The following is an 18,233-nucleotide window of genomic DNA, read 5'->3' as shown; positions in this document are numbered from 1 at the left end:
CTTAATCTCTTCTTTGACATTTATTAGCTATTTCAGAGTGAAGAGTGCTATTTTGATTAAGTAATAGATGTTAGGTGTTTAGTCTCATGTGTATATGAATAAATTTGACTGGAAAGCTGTTGACAAATTTGTCTCCAATCCAAACTGGAAATAAGCAGTGGCAAATTGGTAATTTAAAAGGTATTAATTCCATAAATTTCACAGGCAAATATGTATTAATTTATGTGGAAACGTTTAGGAAGATGAATGAGATTCTATTTGAAAAAAAATCTTATGGTTCTAGGAGGGTATAATGCAATATATTGTCAATAGTAATACCTCTCATCTACTTGCACACTTTACCTAGGTCATGATGCTTTTGAATGTGAATTTTAAACAGTAACTAAATCACTTTCTGAGGCTCTCATAGCAAAGAGTGGACACAAAAGTGTCATCATCATTGGAGATTTAGATTGTTTTTTTCCATTGTCAAGCCTTTGGGGATATAATATCTTTCAGAGCGTGAGTGAAAGATTGTGATTGGGAGTTGACACAGTATACCACTTCATTTCAAAAATGCCAGTATATTGCAATTTTTAATTATTTCTCTGTGTCCTGAATCTTCTAAGTCAGAGATCAAGCCTTTCACATAGACAGTCTAATAGAATTCTGGGTGGGACACACAGAGCTCTTTAAGTGTTGGCTTAATTAATGAATTAAAAACAGTGCTATTTGATCTCTTCCCAAATGAATTATGTATAGCTGTACCTACAATGTGTTAATTAATATTATAAGAAAAAAAATGTGGTCAGCCAATAATTAATGAAATTCACCATGTTTATTTCATCCAATGATAAATTATTAAATATGTTACAACCCATTTATTCAGTGCTTTGAAGTTTATACTTATAAACCTTATGAAATAACAAATGATTAATGATTATAATTTAAAAATATATGAATGACATGATTATTAATGGATTTAGTTTTGGGAGGGAACACTTTCTCTTTATTAACCATGCACAATTTAAGAAACAAAACTTTATTCCTAAGGAAAAATAAGTCACAAAATTATTTATTTATACATACAAAGACTGAGGCCAAGAGTGTGTAGGCCAAGGATATGCAGGGAAAGGTGAGATGATTCACCAGATATAGAGTGGGGGGCAGAAAAGGCAGATCCAATGGAATACACAGCTGAGGGGAGTTCTGGGAGAGACAGGAGAGGCCTGCTGCGGCAGTGGGCCAGCTCCCTGACCAGCTGGGGATTGAACACGTGCTGCAGTGGCTGCTTCTGCAGTAGCTGGTGATAGGTTGATAGTGCTGTCTTTAACCCCTTTGACACCTGTGAGGCTCCAAAGTCACAAAATTATTTTTGTATAAACATAAGGAAATAGTAATTAAACAAACAGCATAAGAATAGGAGTAGACTGGTTAAAAGAAAAGATCAAAAAGCAAAATAAAATCAAAGCCCCGTGTTACTGACCTGTTTCCAAAGGCTTTTCTCACAGTAGGAAAGATACCTTAGACCAGAGTCAGGTTGATTACTTTATGCCTCTTCCTTGTGCTTAGAAGTCAGCAAAACACCATAGCTAACTACATTCCATCCATTGTTCAGTTTCTGTGATATTATATGGCAGATTTAGGTCACTTCAGTGGCTTGAATCCTAACATTGGTGGTAGTGTTGGCATTAGGTGTGTGTCTATTCAAGGTCTTGTTGCTGAAGAAAGTATTAACTGGATAGACAGCTGCATGTTAACCATGTCTCCAAATTCTAGCTCTCTTCCCCATATCCTAATTTTTTCCCAACTGATCACAGATAGAAGTTCCATGTGTGGAGTGGTGGGGGGAACAGTTGCCAACTGAAGTGAAAGCAAACTTGACCTCTAATTTGGCTCTTGTTTCTACCATGGTTTATTTTACTTTTAATTTTTTTTTTTAAAGATTTATTTATTTATTTGTGCATACAGAACTGGGGTACAGGCCAGAGGCTCAGGGGTGGTGAGAGGCTTCACCAGAGACAGAGTGGGGAGCAGAACAGGCAGATCTACGAAGTACACTGCTGAGGGGAGCAGCGGGTTAAAGTACTGCACTAAGAAGCTAAAGCCACTTCTGCATGAGTTCGATTCCCGCCTGCCCCGGAGGAGACCACATGGCACGGCAGACCACTCCTGACCCGCCCGCTGCTCCCCTCAGCAGTGTACTTCGTCGATCTGCCTGTTCTGCTCCCCACTCTATCTCTGATGAAGCCTGTCACCACCCTTGAGTCTCTGACCTGTACCCCAGTTCTGTATGCACAAATAAATAAAACTTTAGGCCCTCCCTGGTGGCGCAGCGGGTTAAAGCATAGCACTGAGAATCTAAAGCCGCTTGCGCATGAGTTCGATTCCCGCCTGCCCAGGAGGTGACCACATGGCGTGGCAGACCTCTCCTGACCCGCCCGCTGCTCCCCTCAGCAGTGTACTTTGTCGATCTGCCTGTTCTGTTCCCCACTCTGTCTCTGGTGAAGCCTCTCGCTGCCCCTGAGCCTCTGGCCTGTACCCCAGTTCTGTATGCACAAATAAATAAATCTTTAAAAAAAAAATCCCTTTAAAAATAAAATAAAATAAAACTTTAAAAAAAAATTTTACTTCTAATGAAAAAGATTAAAAACAGTAGTGAAAGGAAGTCGAAAATATCTGTGTTCAACAAAATAATACTACAGAAGGAAATCTGGTGATGTTGTTCCCCAGACATGCTTTTACTTGGATTTTTTTCCTGAATTCTCTGGGATTATGTGTTGCCTTCAGCTTCATAATCTTTCAAATAATGACACATGACATCAGATGACTGAGAGTGAAATGAAGTCATTTAAAAAGAAAATGCCAAACCTTTAGCACAATGTCTAGGACTCAAATATATTAGCTAACTTTAATATTTATAAATGAGAGTAATACCCATTTCTGATGTATTAAATGAAATAAATATACATTTGGGAATTTTTTTTACTGCAGGTAATTTTAAAGTCTACACAAATCATCTTACTACACAGAAGTGGACAGTTAGTATTTGTCTTGCCTTTTTTGTCACCTTGGTTGGGGGTTTCTCTCTATGCAGTTTTTGTATCTATCACTTCCAGAGTCAAAGAGACAGTTTTTTTTTTTTTTTTTCCCATTGCCTTGTTTTAAGTATAAAGAAATTTTCCTTCAAGTACCATTCATTTGGATTGTGTTCATTCAGAAATAATATTTTCACCAGGGGAATATCAAGAACTAATTTGCTAAGGTTTCGGTTCTTGATCTGATCAAAATTTCAAGGAATATTACTTTTACACTCTCCAAGTCTACCTCTGGCACTAGCATGGAGTTTAATTTCTATTGAGGCATATAACCATAGTAGGGAAGGGTGGTTACCCAAAACAAAAGTAGGGTTCCCTAAGGAAAGGGAATAATGCATAATAAACAAAAAGCATTAGCGCAATATATGAACATGCTTATATCTTCCCCGGCCGTAACTGATAATCAATGTGAATTCAACTAACAAAACTTCATAGAAGATTATAAAAGACCATTTGGAGTCTTAAAAGTGGTAGCTAAATGATTGACAATGCAAATAGTTGCTTTCATTGTTGTTTTGGTTTTGGTTTTCATGAAATCCATCCCAAAATCAAGCCTGCCTATTCTGTGTTAAAGGCCTTCTTAGAAAGAAAATTTATCAGTCAAAAAATAATTTCAATTGCATCAAATGTAGAGCTGTTTGGGCATATAAAAATAAATTTTAAAATATAAACACTGGAATGACCTTTCTTTAGAAACAATATAGTTAACAAAACTAGATTACACAGGTTCTCAAAAAACAGCAAGTAAACCAGCACAAATAATTATGGAAATGTCAGAAGAACGCATCCCTCCTCGATACAGGCAGTTAAAAATAGTAATTTCAAGACTGCCTGTCAGTTTGCTAATTGTGTTATCTATCTGTCTATTTCTTTGTAAACACCAGACTCTCTGAGAGTATAAAAATAACAGTTTCATAAACACAGCAGGCGTGCTTAAATGTGTTTTGGGGTAAATGTTTAAGTTTGAAAATAGTAAATGCATACCATTTTTCTGTGGGTCAGTGCTGAAACACTTAAGCTTGTTGATTCTTTCCTGGAAAAAACACATTAATCCACACACACCTTTAATGTGTGTGGATTAATTAACCTTTATTTTTGTTTGGCTAAGTTATTATTCCGTCCTTCCTTTAGTGACCAGAAGTTGTCATCTTCAAATGAAAGCTTGAGTATATTTTTGCAGAATTTCATATTCTCTTATTGAAGCTCCCAATTTAAGATAGAGCTAGAACAATCTGGATGGGTGAGGGTCTAGCAAGCCCAGGCTCTGCCAGTGTAAGACAGTGACATCTGCTCAACATTGTGGACTTTGGTGATGATCTTCCCAACAGCATTAGCCTGTACTAACCAGTGCATTCAGGGCATTTTTGCTGTTTTGCTGTTTGGTAATGTTATTTGTAATATGACACCAAGTAATGGAAAATCCTTAGTTTTACTATGAGGGTTACTCAGATTTCTAATACTTTTCCAATGATAATATCTTTCTCCTCTTACATTGATTTTTCTTTCTCTTAATTTTCTCCTTTCCACTTTTCAACTCCAACTCACCGTCCCTTTTCTTTATTGGCTTTGTGCTTCCTCACTCCATCTCTCTTCCTTTCTCCTCTACTTTTCTCCATCATTAAATATTTATTTACTCTGGGATAATACTTATCAATATATATGAGCGCGATGATTATTTATAATGCATAGCTTTACGTAAGCTCTGATTGTGAAATGTGTAAAACAGATGTAGTAAAAATGATGTTTTCAAGCAATGAGTTCAGTATAGTTAAAAAATGAAATGAATTAAAATTTCTAGCCCTACACATATATCTACGTATAGCAATATAGTGAAACATCACTAATTAACCATCTTAAGTAAAAGCTGTCAAATTCTACACATATATGGTCCTTGGAGTTTCCAGATTATCCTTTGGGGAACTTTTTGTAAAAGGTATGATGGCATTTGAAAAGTAGGTACATGAAGTTGACATTTTTTTCACAGTTGGATAATTTTTCAAGACACAAGTGAGACAAAGAATTACAAAGCTATTTCAATATATTTTTCTTATTGAGATACGGAATTTTGCTTTCAAATTGTTGTTTATAATTGTTGGACATTTTTCACTATTTCCACGTTGTGAGACATGGTAGTACAGGATTGAACATCTTATTTTTAGATAAATGCTTATAGTTCTCATCCACTAGACAAAGAAAACATTATTTTTAAATGAATTTGATAAATTTACTTTTATTTTCATTCTGTTTCATTCCTTAAGACTTTACTAAAATTTAGAATAAAGCTCATGTAGTAGCAAGAGGATTTGGTTGTCCTTTTAGCCTTAGGCTTAATCACAGTAAAATTCATGAAGGACACTTCTGAAATTTAATATAAAAAAGGTAGTTGCTAAATAGGACACTGTTATATATCCTGTTGTTTTTCTTTTATTGCAACAAATGCAAACAGAATCTTTTTATTCTTTTTAAATATTTATTTATTTGTACATACAGAACTGGGGTACAGGCCAGAGGCTCAGGGGTGGCGAGAGGCTTCACCAGAGACAGAGTGGGGAGCAGAATGGGCAGATCAACCAAGTACATTGCTGAGGGGAGCAGCGGGCGGGTTCAGGAGAGGTCTGCCACGCCATGTGGTCACCTCCGGGGCAGGCGGTGGTTTAAGCTTCTTAGTGCTGTTCTTTAACCCGCTGCGCCACCAGGGAGGGCCAGAATCTTTTTATTCTTAACCTAGAATCTGAATCAAGAAAACATAGCAGCAGAATATCTACTGTTGTGATCATATTTCCTTTTTAAAAAAGGAATGTTAGAAGGCTACTGTCTAATGATGACTGACTGGTTTTCTTATTCTCTACCATCCCACCCCAGATGCTCTTAAAACAGAAGGTTTTAGTGAACCATGGAGTGAATTAGGTGTATGGTAGCCAGATATGTCCAAAAATTAAAGAAACTATATTCATCACTTTACTGTAAATTGCCTAGGAACGACAGGGAGGTCTGTCTAGTAGCAGAGATATTTGTGCAAGCAGAGAGGATGGTTAATTCATAGTAGGGAATTTAGGATTCTCCCCGGAAATCTGTTTCCCCTTATCTGCAGCTAACATCTGCCATCTAGCTCTCTCAGATGCATTACCAACATCATACCAGTTCGAATTGCCAATCCAATCCACTTGTCCACTCTGGTTCCTGAATGATCTTTTAAGGTGTGTTGTAACAACACCTGAATAAGGAGATCCTATGTCCCTAAAACACAAACAATGTAAACCTATGTAAATGATATCAATTAAAGGTATCATTTGATTACCTAATGACCAAATGATAAACATAAAGAATGACTCCATAGAGGCAAAAAAATGAAAACTATAAAATAAGCCTTTCAGTGATTTAGGGAAATCAGTCCTTCACATGGTTGACAAAGGCCTGGCTGTCTGCCTTCCTTTTCTAGCCAGAAAAACCCTTTCCTCCTTCAGATTCCATGCTCTAGCTACACATAGTTTTTAATGTATTTGCTTCCGCAGTTTCTAGAACAGACACTGCTATCCCCAACCTCGGACTCTTATAGATCTTTCTTTTTCTTCCTTAAAGACTCTTCTGAGTAGGGAAATTTCTCTGCTCCCAGATCTCCCTATCACAACTCATATCTTCGTGACAGTTTTCGCAAATATTATTTTTGAGTTTGCGTGTTTAACTAATATCTAGTCTTTAATTATAGATGACCAGATTATAAAATCTACAATGACCAAATTATAAATTTGTGTCTGTTATACCTAATTGTCATTTCCCAATATCTAGTGTGATCTTAGGAACTCTAGCTTATGCATATGCTAATAGCTAGTGAAGGAAAAGTAGAGATAGTAGGCATGAGACCTAGTTTTGGTATCGAATGGACTATAATTCCAGTTTTGGCTCCCTTGCTATCTAGTGGCTTAACTTTTTAAATTATGTAATCACTCATAAACTCAGTTTCTAACAGTTAGTAGTGTGGCACAGAGTGAGTGTAAAGATTAAATTAGAAACCCTCTTAATGAAATTATTGGCATTCATGTATGGCATGTTACTGTTATTATTATATTTAGCTCCATGCTAATATTGCGTTAATCAACATTTTGATTTCCCTTAGGGGCAATTTATTGCAAGCTAGTCATGGTGCTAAAAATGCAGTCTCTTTTCAGTGAGAGTGCCTTTGAAGTTACTAAGTGTCATCAGAGATCCAGGAATTGAATATTATTTCTGGCTATCTTTTCATGGTTATCTATGCCATAAAATTTAGAATTTTATCTTCTATCTGGATCTTTTCATTGGCTCTTTTATCACTGGAAATTCTCCATAGTGTTTTTCTTGAGCATAGAACATTTGAAACATTCTAAGTGATAAACTAACAAGTGTGCTATTGAGAGACAATATTATAAGATAAAAAGTAATGATAGAACTTTAGCCTTCTCACATTTTAACTTCCTAAAAAATAGAGAAAAAAAATCTTTCATAAAATACATTTATGTCTCCTTTGAAACTCTTGAAATTGAAGATCATTCAAGATCTATAACAAATAATGATTCTTTCATCAGTAAATTCTTGGAATTTTCAGGGATGCTCACCTTATTAAATTAAATGTTATGTTTTCTGATATCTGAGAATCTCCACACAAATAAATATTTTCTGAATCAGATCCAACAATCATACATTGCTGATATTCAATGTGTCCTGAGACTATACAAAACACTATGGAAGGAATAAGAGACATATTTCTTGCACATAAAGAAACCATTGTCTGGTTGAGAAAGTAAGATTTTCATGGGATTTAAAAAGAGAGATAGACAGAAAAAATAGAAAATCTTGTTTAGCATTGACAACAGAGAAAAATGAACCAGCAAAAGAATCTTTACTGAACCTTTTGTTAAAAAAAAAAAAAAAAAAAAAAACAGCTTTCGTAGATAGTTAAAGATGCTTCTTTTCTCAGATGTATTCTCTTCACTCACTATTCTTTGTGCTACAAAATGTACCACTGCTTAGACACTCCCTTCTCTATAATTTCTTTGTTTTATCATTTTAGCGTCACAGTAACTCTAAGAGATAATGATGCAATGAGTTAGTAAATAATTGGGTCAGTGGAAAACTCTAACCCTTGGTGTGTCTTTTCTTAGGTGTGGCTATACCTAAACCCCATTCTCCAATATGGTGCTCAGCTGGGTGTCAACAAACTTTCCCTTTAGTGATCCAGACATTAGATACTTCGGGTTTCATGGACCATGTGCTTTCTATCACCATTGTACAAAGCAACCACAGACACTATGCAAACATTGTAGTGTGTTTTCTATCCAATAAAACTTTATTTACAAACAGGCAGATAATTCAAATTTGCTCCAGAGACTAATGTTTACTGAGCTCTGCTCTGCAACATTTCTATTCTAACTCAGAGCTAGTGACCACGAAAGAAGAAAAAGAGTAAAGAACATTCAACACAAGGTATTCCATCTTCACTCTTCCCTCCTCAGCTTATCCCAGTTTATCATCAGCTCTATAGGAGTCAGAATATAGGAAAGAGAATTGACAAGAGAGAGGAGATAAACTCTGTCTTTATTTATCTCCACATACTCCTACTCCCAAACTCTTAGTTGCTCTAGGACCGTCATCTGTCTTATGACAAACTCTGCCTGACCCTTCAGTCCAACATTACATCTCAGTGGGTCCCCTCCATTTGTGCCCCCTATTACTCCCAATCCCCCACTCCTCTGCTGTGGCCTGTCCCTCTCCATGTCAGTACCAGTGATGATCCACCAGGTCAGCTGGTGAGGACATGTGCTCTTGCCATTCCAAGGTTATTTCTAAGTACATTTCCACCTATAAATTCAATTATAAAAATCAGAATTGCTTAGAATTGTTTTAACTAAATTTCTGTAAGGTATCCCTGGAATTTTTACTTTGTATGGGAAAACATAGCTACTTAGAGACTCAAATTGAATTAATGGAAGCACATCAATGTTTAGAATACAATCATTCATACGTTAGAAACTACCTCTCATTCCTATTAAAATCAAGAATCGTCTTGGGTTGTAATTTTTTGAGTACTCACAGATGAGATACCTGAAACATTGACTGCTGATAATGTAATGGCTAAGGAAGAGAATAGAATGTTCTGCATGGATTCTTGGTAAAAGATATCTGTCCTTTAGTTGTTTCCATGAAAGGTCCATAGAACAATACAGAATAAATTAGCAACTGATGCATCAATTCTTGCTTCTTTTACTTCAGCCTTCCTAACTCGAGCTTTCTCTTTGAAGGAGATTTTGCTCATCCACACTGAATTTTCCTGCCAAAGTTAATAGCCCATGCCCACAGACTCTAAATAAATCAGTAACAGTTGGTAATAATACTGGTTTGGGGATGGAAACAATGTTTGGCATTTGTTACATAGTTACATTGGAACCAGCTAAAGGAAAGCAATAGAAGATGATTTTGACGTGTAGTTATTGCCCTCCAATGTGCTTTGGGTTAATAGATCAAATGCTGGTTTTGAAGATAGCAAAGCCTAAGGAAGACCAGACTATTGATTTTAGGTGATTTTTACCTTTTAGAAGATTGTAGTTAGAATTCAGTTGTAAAACATGCAGAAGAAAACTCTATTAGATCTAAAATGAAGAATTTTGTCCTGCCAAGTTTGAAATGCCCATTTCTATTTTCTTTATTTCAACTACACACACACACACACACATGCACACATACATTCTTACTTTTCTGTGAACCACTAATTAGTATTATTTAATAACCTTAACTTGCAAAGAAGTCAAATGCCTACTAATAAGTGTAAAAGAAGCACAAAGGTATGAAAGTTTGTTGGCTATTAAAAGTTAAGTGTCCTTTATTGAAACAGAAGGAAGTTCTCAATTATCAACACTACAGGGTCAATTTTAGCAGTTAATCAAGGTATTCAAATACTTAAGGTGACTAAATATTATGGGGTTAGTTGTGGTTTAATATTTTTGTCTGATGTTAAAAGAAGTCACTTTCTGCCAAAACTATAATATATAAATAACTTAAGCAGGAAAAGTAAGTGACCTGCTCCTCCCAACCTCTGCTTTTACTATCACTGGAAGCTACGTTGGAAATTGATGATGGTATCTGTCTAATTCCACTTCAACTGAAATAAGTTTAGGGTTTTTTTTTCTTTTTTCCCATCAAGTCTTGTTGAATTTATATCAGCTCTTGGTTCAATCTGTTACAACCAGTGTGGCAATATTTTGCAGTATCTATGTGACAGTCAAGGATTTTCTTGTGCATCAGAAGAAAATACTTCAAGAGAAAGTACAAGAGAACTTAAAACTCCTTCCTGTTCATCTTCTCCAGATGTATTCCATATCAAACCAAAGTCAAGAGGTGTATAAAACTGTCAGTAGATCAGTTGTAGTGACAGTAACTCTTCAGTACTTGTGCTGTGGGCTGGAATCACAGAGAGCTCCAGCGAGGCAGACAACAGGACATTTCAGTTATGAAGTCATGTTCTTGGATAGACCACACTACTGTGTGTGTCAACCTTGAATTCTAGGTTCACTTTTTAAAACTATTCTGAATCATATACATAAATGTCTCTCCTCATTTTTGTCTAAGATTTATTTATTTGTCCCTGGTGGCACAATTGGTTAAAGTGCAACATTATGAACAAACCAGCTGATCCAGCACAAGTTCGATCCCCAATCCCTCACCAGAGAGGTAATCCACATGGCATGGCTGACCTTTCCAGTCATGCCTGCTGCTCCTCAGCAGTATGCTTCATTTATCTGCCTTTTCTGCTCCCTACTCTGTCTGGTGAGTCCTCACACCGCCTCTATATCTCTGTCCTGTAATCCAGTTCTGTATGAATCTTTTTTAAAAACAAGATTTATTTATTTATGCATACAAGAACTGGGGTACAAGCCAGATGTGTGTGGGATGAGAGGATTCACCAGAGACAAAGTGGGATCAGAACAGGCAGATTAACAAAGTACCTTGCTGAGGAGCAGCGGGCAAGACTGGAAAGGTGCCATGTGGGTCACCTCCCTGGTGAGGGATTGAACTTGTGTTTCAGTGGCTGCTGATAACTTCATAGTGCTGTGCTTTAACCCATTGCACCACCAGGGAGGGCAGAAGTCCCTCTTTATCTTAAATATTAAGAAAAAAAACATTTAAATATCTTCAAGAGTAAAACAAAGCAACTCTCAGGTAGTATCTAATCCTCCTCCAATCCAATTATTTGATTATCAGACTTATATTTACTTTCTGTTTAAGATAACTTGATCTCTAGAATGTTGCATAACAATGTACTGAGGCTTTCCCTGTTGTTAACGCATTTAATAATTAATAATAAGTATCTAGAACAGGAAAGTAGCATTGACATAGTATTGTTTATAATCTTCAGACCTTATACCAGTTATCCACTGGAATTTGGTTTTTGATTTGTTTTGTTTCTGGGATCCAGAATCCCACACTGTGTTTGTCTTGTGTCCTTCATGCCCTACAATGTGGGACAGCTTCTAGTCTTTCTTTTGACCTTCACACTTACACAGATAAGTCATCATTTCTTTTATAACATGTTTCTGCAATAGGTTTTGTCTGACTTTTTTTCTCATGATTACATTGGCATTATTTATTGGTAAGAATAGTATCTAAACAAGAGCTACATTATATCAAAATTAATTTTTATCTCTTTGTTGTGGTATTTGGCAGCTTTCTGTGAATAGCCTCGATAATGTGGCTATTTTACCAGTGCAATTCATAAGTATTTTGTGGGAAGCAACTTTGAGACTCTACAAGTAACCTGTTTTCTCTCTCTCTCTTTTTTTTTTGTGCCCACTAAATTGGGCAAATTTCAGCAAAATTATAAGTGCAGTATGTTATGTGGTGATTTTTTAGTTCTGTCACTCATTCTTAGAGTATATGTTCATTTGCTTGCTAGTGATGACAAAGAATTGGCTCTTCTCTCTGTCCATTTATTTATTCAATTATTCGTATTGTTATGGGCTAATGGGTAGTTATTTTATCCAATGAATTAAAATCCATCTCTATCATTATTTTGTTGCTAAAATTGTCCCATTTGTTTCTCCTTCCGGTTGGTTCTACATATTAACAACTTTTTGAAGAGCAAAAAAAATATGTTTTTGTGGATGCTGCTCTAATTATTTAATGCTGTGTAACAATTTCAAAACATAGTGGCTCAAACCAGCACTGTCTTATCAGTTCCTATACTTCTGGGAATTTTCTGTCTGAGTTTGATGTTTCACCAGGGATTCCTCAAGCAGCTGCTAAGATTGCTGAAGCCTTCTGTAGATGCATTTTGGAAACCTGGCTTAGGTGGATAGAACAGGTGTGAGCCAGTTAGAAAATCTTTCACTACACAGTTCCTCTAAATTACTAGATAAGGTTCCTATAATTTCAGTCTCCAGATACTTGGAAATTTTACATGGTAGGTAGCTACACTTAGAGCAAATGTTCCAAGGGACTCAAAAGCTACAAGGCTTCTGATGAAGTAGCCGCAGACATTACACATTATTACTTCTGCACCACCTTTCTGAGCAATGCGGTCATGTAGAACAGTGGATTCAAGGTTGAAAGTTGGAAGGGCTGACCTGATTTCATTGAGATAATAAGAATAAATTAATGACGGCAACTTGGAGACAAGCTCTTACACATACCTAGTGCTGATTTAAATAAGATTCTTACTAATGTCATTTAGACATATAAATGCATAACACTAAGAAAATATTCTTGGGCTTCCCTAGTGGCACAGGGGTTAAAGTTTCATTGCTTTCAAGCTATCACCAGCCACTGTAGCCTGAGCTCAGTCCCTGGACCAGGGATCTGACCCACATGTGATGCAGCAGACTTCTCCTGTTTGCCTGCTGGTCTGTTAGATCTACCTGTTCTGTGCCCCACTCTCTCTGGTGAATTCTCTCCCCTACTGCACCACTGGCCTACAACCCAGTTCTTGTGTGCATAAATAAATTAAAAAAAGATTTCTTTAAGAAAATGTAAAAAAAATATCATTTGCTTACAATGCTTATAACTTAGAAATACAAGTTAAATGCAAGCAAAACTAGAAGGCCAATATACTAACTAACAATGCCAATTTACCAACACAATTGATATGCTTCATTGAAACCGAAATTCTATTGACTACTTAGGATGTGGTACCGAACAATGTAGAGGAAATGGTTTTAAATCTGACACACCAAAACCTCATTATTCAATCAATTATAAAGGCTCCTGGTATATTGCACATTATGAAATCATTTGGTGATTGAAGTTCAGCATTTGCTGAAGGGAGATGGACAAGAAGAAGGACAGAAAGGTAGTAAATCTCATATCTGTGGAGGATAATTGTTCTTTATAGATTTTATTAAGTTCCCTTAGCATCACAGAGTTATTTTTCCCCTGATTCTATAACAACTGTCTATTGTGTATAGGCATGAGGTAACATGCATAATAGATACAGGTCTCTACTCTCAAGGAACTTATAATTCATTTTTCTGTAACAAAAGGGAGTATCAGACTAAATGAAATTTCTCTTAAAAAATGGCAAAGGACAAACTTTTTTTTCCCAGAATAAATATCGCTGGAAGACAAATTAACTGACCTCTGATACATTTCTTGCAAGAACTGCGTCTTCAATAGGAATCCTGTACCATTAGAAATGCAGTCCTTCTGCTCTCACAGATATGCACAACCGTTCCTGTCAGATGGCGAGCATCCAGAGCATCTAAAAATCACTGGAGCAGGTGTGTTTGTGGTAGATGCAAAAACAACTAGAGTAGAGCAAATGAGCACAGGCTTCTTAATGCTCTGCTGAGTGCTCTGAAAGATGCAAACACCAAAAATATCTAGAGAAAGTCTTTCATGCCATAGCTGGGAACATGAGCATGAAAACTGAGAGAGAGACACAGGCCTATGCAGGGTGGCTTGGGAACTGGGGTTAAAGTGAATGTCTGAATTTCTCAATGGAATTTAAAACGAAAAGGTTCTTCACTGGTGGATTGAGGATTGGAAGAAATTTGTGAGGCAGTTATTATTAATAAATTGATGTCTCAATGAGAACCATGAACGAAAGCGCTTGAAGCCAAGTGACAATCATGATAGGATTCTAGGAGAGGGTCCGGCACTGGGAAGAAGCAAGTGTAAATTTTTTAGATGGATTTTGTGAGGTGACAGATGGACAGAGAAAGACAACTGTTTAATCATTCGCCTGAATATATTCCCCTGTTCTAACTCTACCTCTCTGTTTAAAACTCTTGTTCCTTAATTTAGCAATATGCAGAGACAGCATTGATTTGAGGGATAAAAAAGGGCTTTTATTTTTAAATATTAGATAGACCTGGATTTCATCCCAGTTTCTTTAGTCACAAACAGATGATATTTGGCAGATTGTCAGATCTTCTGATGCTCCAGTTTTCTCTAGAGTTCTGGTCGAATAACTACATCATAGATTGTTTTGATACAGAAATTTAGAGCTGATGGCTGATACTTTGGAGATATTAATGTAGTTTAGAGTCCATACAAGTTGAAATCAGTCCCTTTGGTTATGGACATTTTATCTCAAACTGTGCTCTTACATTCAGAACTTCAATCAAATTAGATAGAAATCTAAAATACATGTTCTATATTTATAATTGAAGGTTAATTTCGACTTCACTTAACAATTCTACATTGTTTACATGGAATCTATCTTAAATGTCATGTGCAAAGGATATAAAAGTTTTAGAAGGAATTATAATTATCTAGGTATGAAAGTGTTTGGCTTAGATGTGTTCCTCAACATGGACACTGCTGGAGTTTGGGACAGGGTGAGTCCTCCTTGTGTGGGACAAGCTAAGGCAATCCAGGGTATTCAGCTTCCTCCCTAGATGGAGAACCCAGCTCAAAAATTGCAACATCCAAAGTGTTCTTTATTTTAAAGCTCTACCTAGAGGAGCACTATTATCCCCATGTGAGAAACTCTGAACTAGGCTCTATATTGACTTATTTGTTTTATAATGAGGGGTATGTTCCTGGGATTTAGGCAGAACATATGCTATAGTGTACAATTCCCACACTTAATCCTTATAAATGAGAGAAAAGATAACTGATCCATGACTTCATTGTTTTGCAATAGATGGAGTCCTTGGTGGATCAGAAACTCTAACATAAAGATTCTGATAATGATGGAAGCAGTGCTCTCAAATACACACATTGGGGTTTGAGATGGCCTAGTAAGAAGTTTTCTTCCCTTTTTATGTTCTGAATTAATTGAGTAAAATAGTAGAGAGCTAAGATGTTGGGATTGCAATATTTCCCTTGGTAAGTTAATATTGGAAAGTTTATACAAGGATATTACAACTGAGTTTTATCTCTGGGGATAAATGAGTTTCCAAATATAAGAATAAAACAAACTTATTAGCTGGTGATGACAACATCAGACTGGGGATACCTTCAACATTTAGAGATGCGGTTGCACAACAGTCTTAGTAGCACTGAGTAGTAGAGGCCTCATGTTATCTGCAGACAGTATTGCTTTCAAATGATTTCAAACAGGATGGTGCTGACTTTATGTGCCCAAATTATCCCAATGCCCCCCAGCTATTCCCTTCCAGGAGAGGGATAATAAAAAGCAAGAGACAGACCAAGAGTTTTACCACTAGTAGAGTTTCTCTCATGTGGAAGGAAGAGCTGATATTGGAGGACTCATTTTTGTCTATTATATAGGAATGAACTGTTGCAGAAGTGCACCAGGCCTGGAAAGGGTGGTTAGAAAGAGCAGGGGGATTGCTAAGGGCTACTGAAAAGATGAGTAGTTTCCACTAACAAAGCAGAAAGAGGCTTGACCAGTCATGTCTCACAACTCCAACCTGGACCAGTCAGCAGTGATGGGGTACACTTAATCAGAAGGAGGCTTGTACTGGGAAGTTTATCTGGAAAAGTGAATTCACCATACCCGCTGGTGTGGGGAGTGCCCTGGCCAGAACCTGACCTCAGGATATTTGACTCTATGTTCAGTCCTCCACGTCCTCCTACAGATCATGTTTTTTTTGTTTTTTTTTTTTGGTTGTTGTTTTTTTTTTTTTTTTTTTAAGGTTTACTTATGCATACAGAACTGGGGTACAGGCCAGAGGCACAGGGATAGTGAGAGGATTCACTAGAGACAGAGTAGGGAGCAAAACAAGCCTACTGATGAAGTACACTGCTGAGGAGAACAGCGAGCAGGTCAGGAGAGGTCTGCCGCACCATGTGGGTCATCTCTGGGGTGGGTATCTAACTCATGCTGAAGTGGCTTTAGCTTCTTAGTGCTGTGCTTTAACCCCCTGAACCCCTAGGAAGGAATCCCAATCATGTTTTTTTTTAAGGATTTATTTATTCATACAGAACTGGGGTACAGGCCAGAGATGCGGAGGGTGAGAGTCTTCACCAGAGACAGATATGTGGCATATAGTAATACACCAAATAGTCTATTGGAAAATCTCAACTATCAGTGATTGTGAATAATTATTAATCATCAAACATTTAAGCGAACTAATATTACCAAAGTAAAGAATGAAAAATCTAATAAATAGGAAAATCTACTCCTCTGAAAAAAAGTTGATTGCAGTATCCTAAGAGTAAAGCAGATTTTGTTATTGGTTTTCTGACAGAGAATTCTAAGTACATAAAAATAGTGGAACATGGCCCTCCCTGGTGACACACTGGTTAGGACACAGCACTGAAAGCTAGCTGCAGCCACTTCAGTGCGAGTTCCATTCCTGGCCCCAGAGGTGATCCACATGGCGCTGCAGACCTCTCCTGGCTGCTGGCTCCTCCCCTCAGCAGTGTACTACGTCGAGCTGCCTGTTCTGTTCCCCACTCTGTCTCTGGTGAAGCTTCCTACCACCCCTGAACCTCTGGCTTGTACACATAAATAAATAAACCTTAAAAAAAAAAGTGGAATATTATCCTCAGAGAGTCAGCTAGATTTTTATGCCAAACCCACACTATCTACCCATGTATGAGAAAATAAAAAACAAAATTAGAATGCAAAACCTATTAATGCTTCCTAAACCTAGATTTTTTTTAATAATTAAAACATATGATTCATTAAAAAAAAAACTAGTTTAGAAAAAAACATATTAAGAAGAATCTTAAGAATCCTAGTAAGGTTGACTCACAAGAATCAGTAAATCTTAAAGATATGTTCCAGTGAAGTAAGAGGTAAACTTTTTATTAAACTTTTTTTATTTCCTTGTTGTTCATTTTTGGACACTAATTCATTTCTACTCTCAGTTACAGTCCCCATAAATCTACCAAACCATATCACCCATGAACTATCACCAGTCCCTTTGCTCTTCCCTCCCTATTTTGGCCCCTCACCCTTTCCTTCCCCCACTATATGCCTCAGATCAGTCATTTTCCAGCAAGTTTTGTCCTTTTTAGAACCTTTGTTTGGTTTCCCTATAATCCTTCTATAAATGAAATCATCTGATATTTTTCTATTTTCCTTCTGACTTATTTCACTGAACATAGTACATTCCAGCACCATCCATGTTACAGCAAATGGCATGAGTTTATTTTTTTTTCTGATTTCTGAGTAATATCCCATTGTGTATATGTACCACATATTCTTGATCCATTCATCTTTTGCAGGGCATTTAGGTTGTTTCCATTTCTTAGCTACTGTAAGAGTGCTGTAGTAAACATAGGAGTACAAGTTTCCTTTTGAATTAATGTTTTTGTGTCTTTTGGGTGGATCCCTAGGAGTAGACTTGATTCATATGGTTGGTCCATTGTTAGTAGTTTGAGGAACCTCCACACAGCTTTCCATAGTGATTGGACCAGTTTGCATTCCCACCAGCAGTGCAAGAAAATTTGTCAAATGTACAATTCTTTACAGAGAGAGATAGAAAGAGCAAACAAACAAGAATGAATGAATGAATGTGCATCTGAGAATAACTGTACTAAGAAGAAAAACAAAGATGAAGGAAAATAGCAATGAACAGTACTTAAGAATATTATGTAGATTCAAGCACGAGGAAGAGTAAACAGGGAGCTTCTAGGGACTAGAGAACTAGGGAGAGTAGGAATGAAAATTCAGATGTGAGCAACTCAATGCATGCAAAATGAATAAAAAATAAAAGTAAAAGTAGAAATGGTATATAAAAAAAAAAGAAATTAAATAAGGCAGATTTTTTTTTT

General features: G+C 36.7%; 1 protein-coding gene across 4 annotated transcripts in view; it reads left to right on the top strand.

The window, feature by feature from the left end:
- Positions 1-18,233, top strand: part of THSD7B (thrombospondin, type I, domain containing 7B) — a 792,320-nt gene that overhangs the window by 506,476 nt on the left and 267,611 nt on the right. The gene's annotated exons all lie outside the window — the stretch shown is intronic.

This window comes from Condylura cristata, unplaced genomic scaffold (genome assembly GCF_000260355.1).
Source record: "Condylura cristata isolate star-nosed mole 26May11 unplaced genomic scaffold, ConCri1.0 scaffold00002, whole genome shotgun sequence".
Classification (NCBI taxonomy): Eukaryota; Metazoa; Chordata; class Mammalia; order Eulipotyphla; family Talpidae; genus Condylura; species Condylura cristata.
This window is presented reverse-complemented; position numbering and strand designations above follow the sequence as displayed.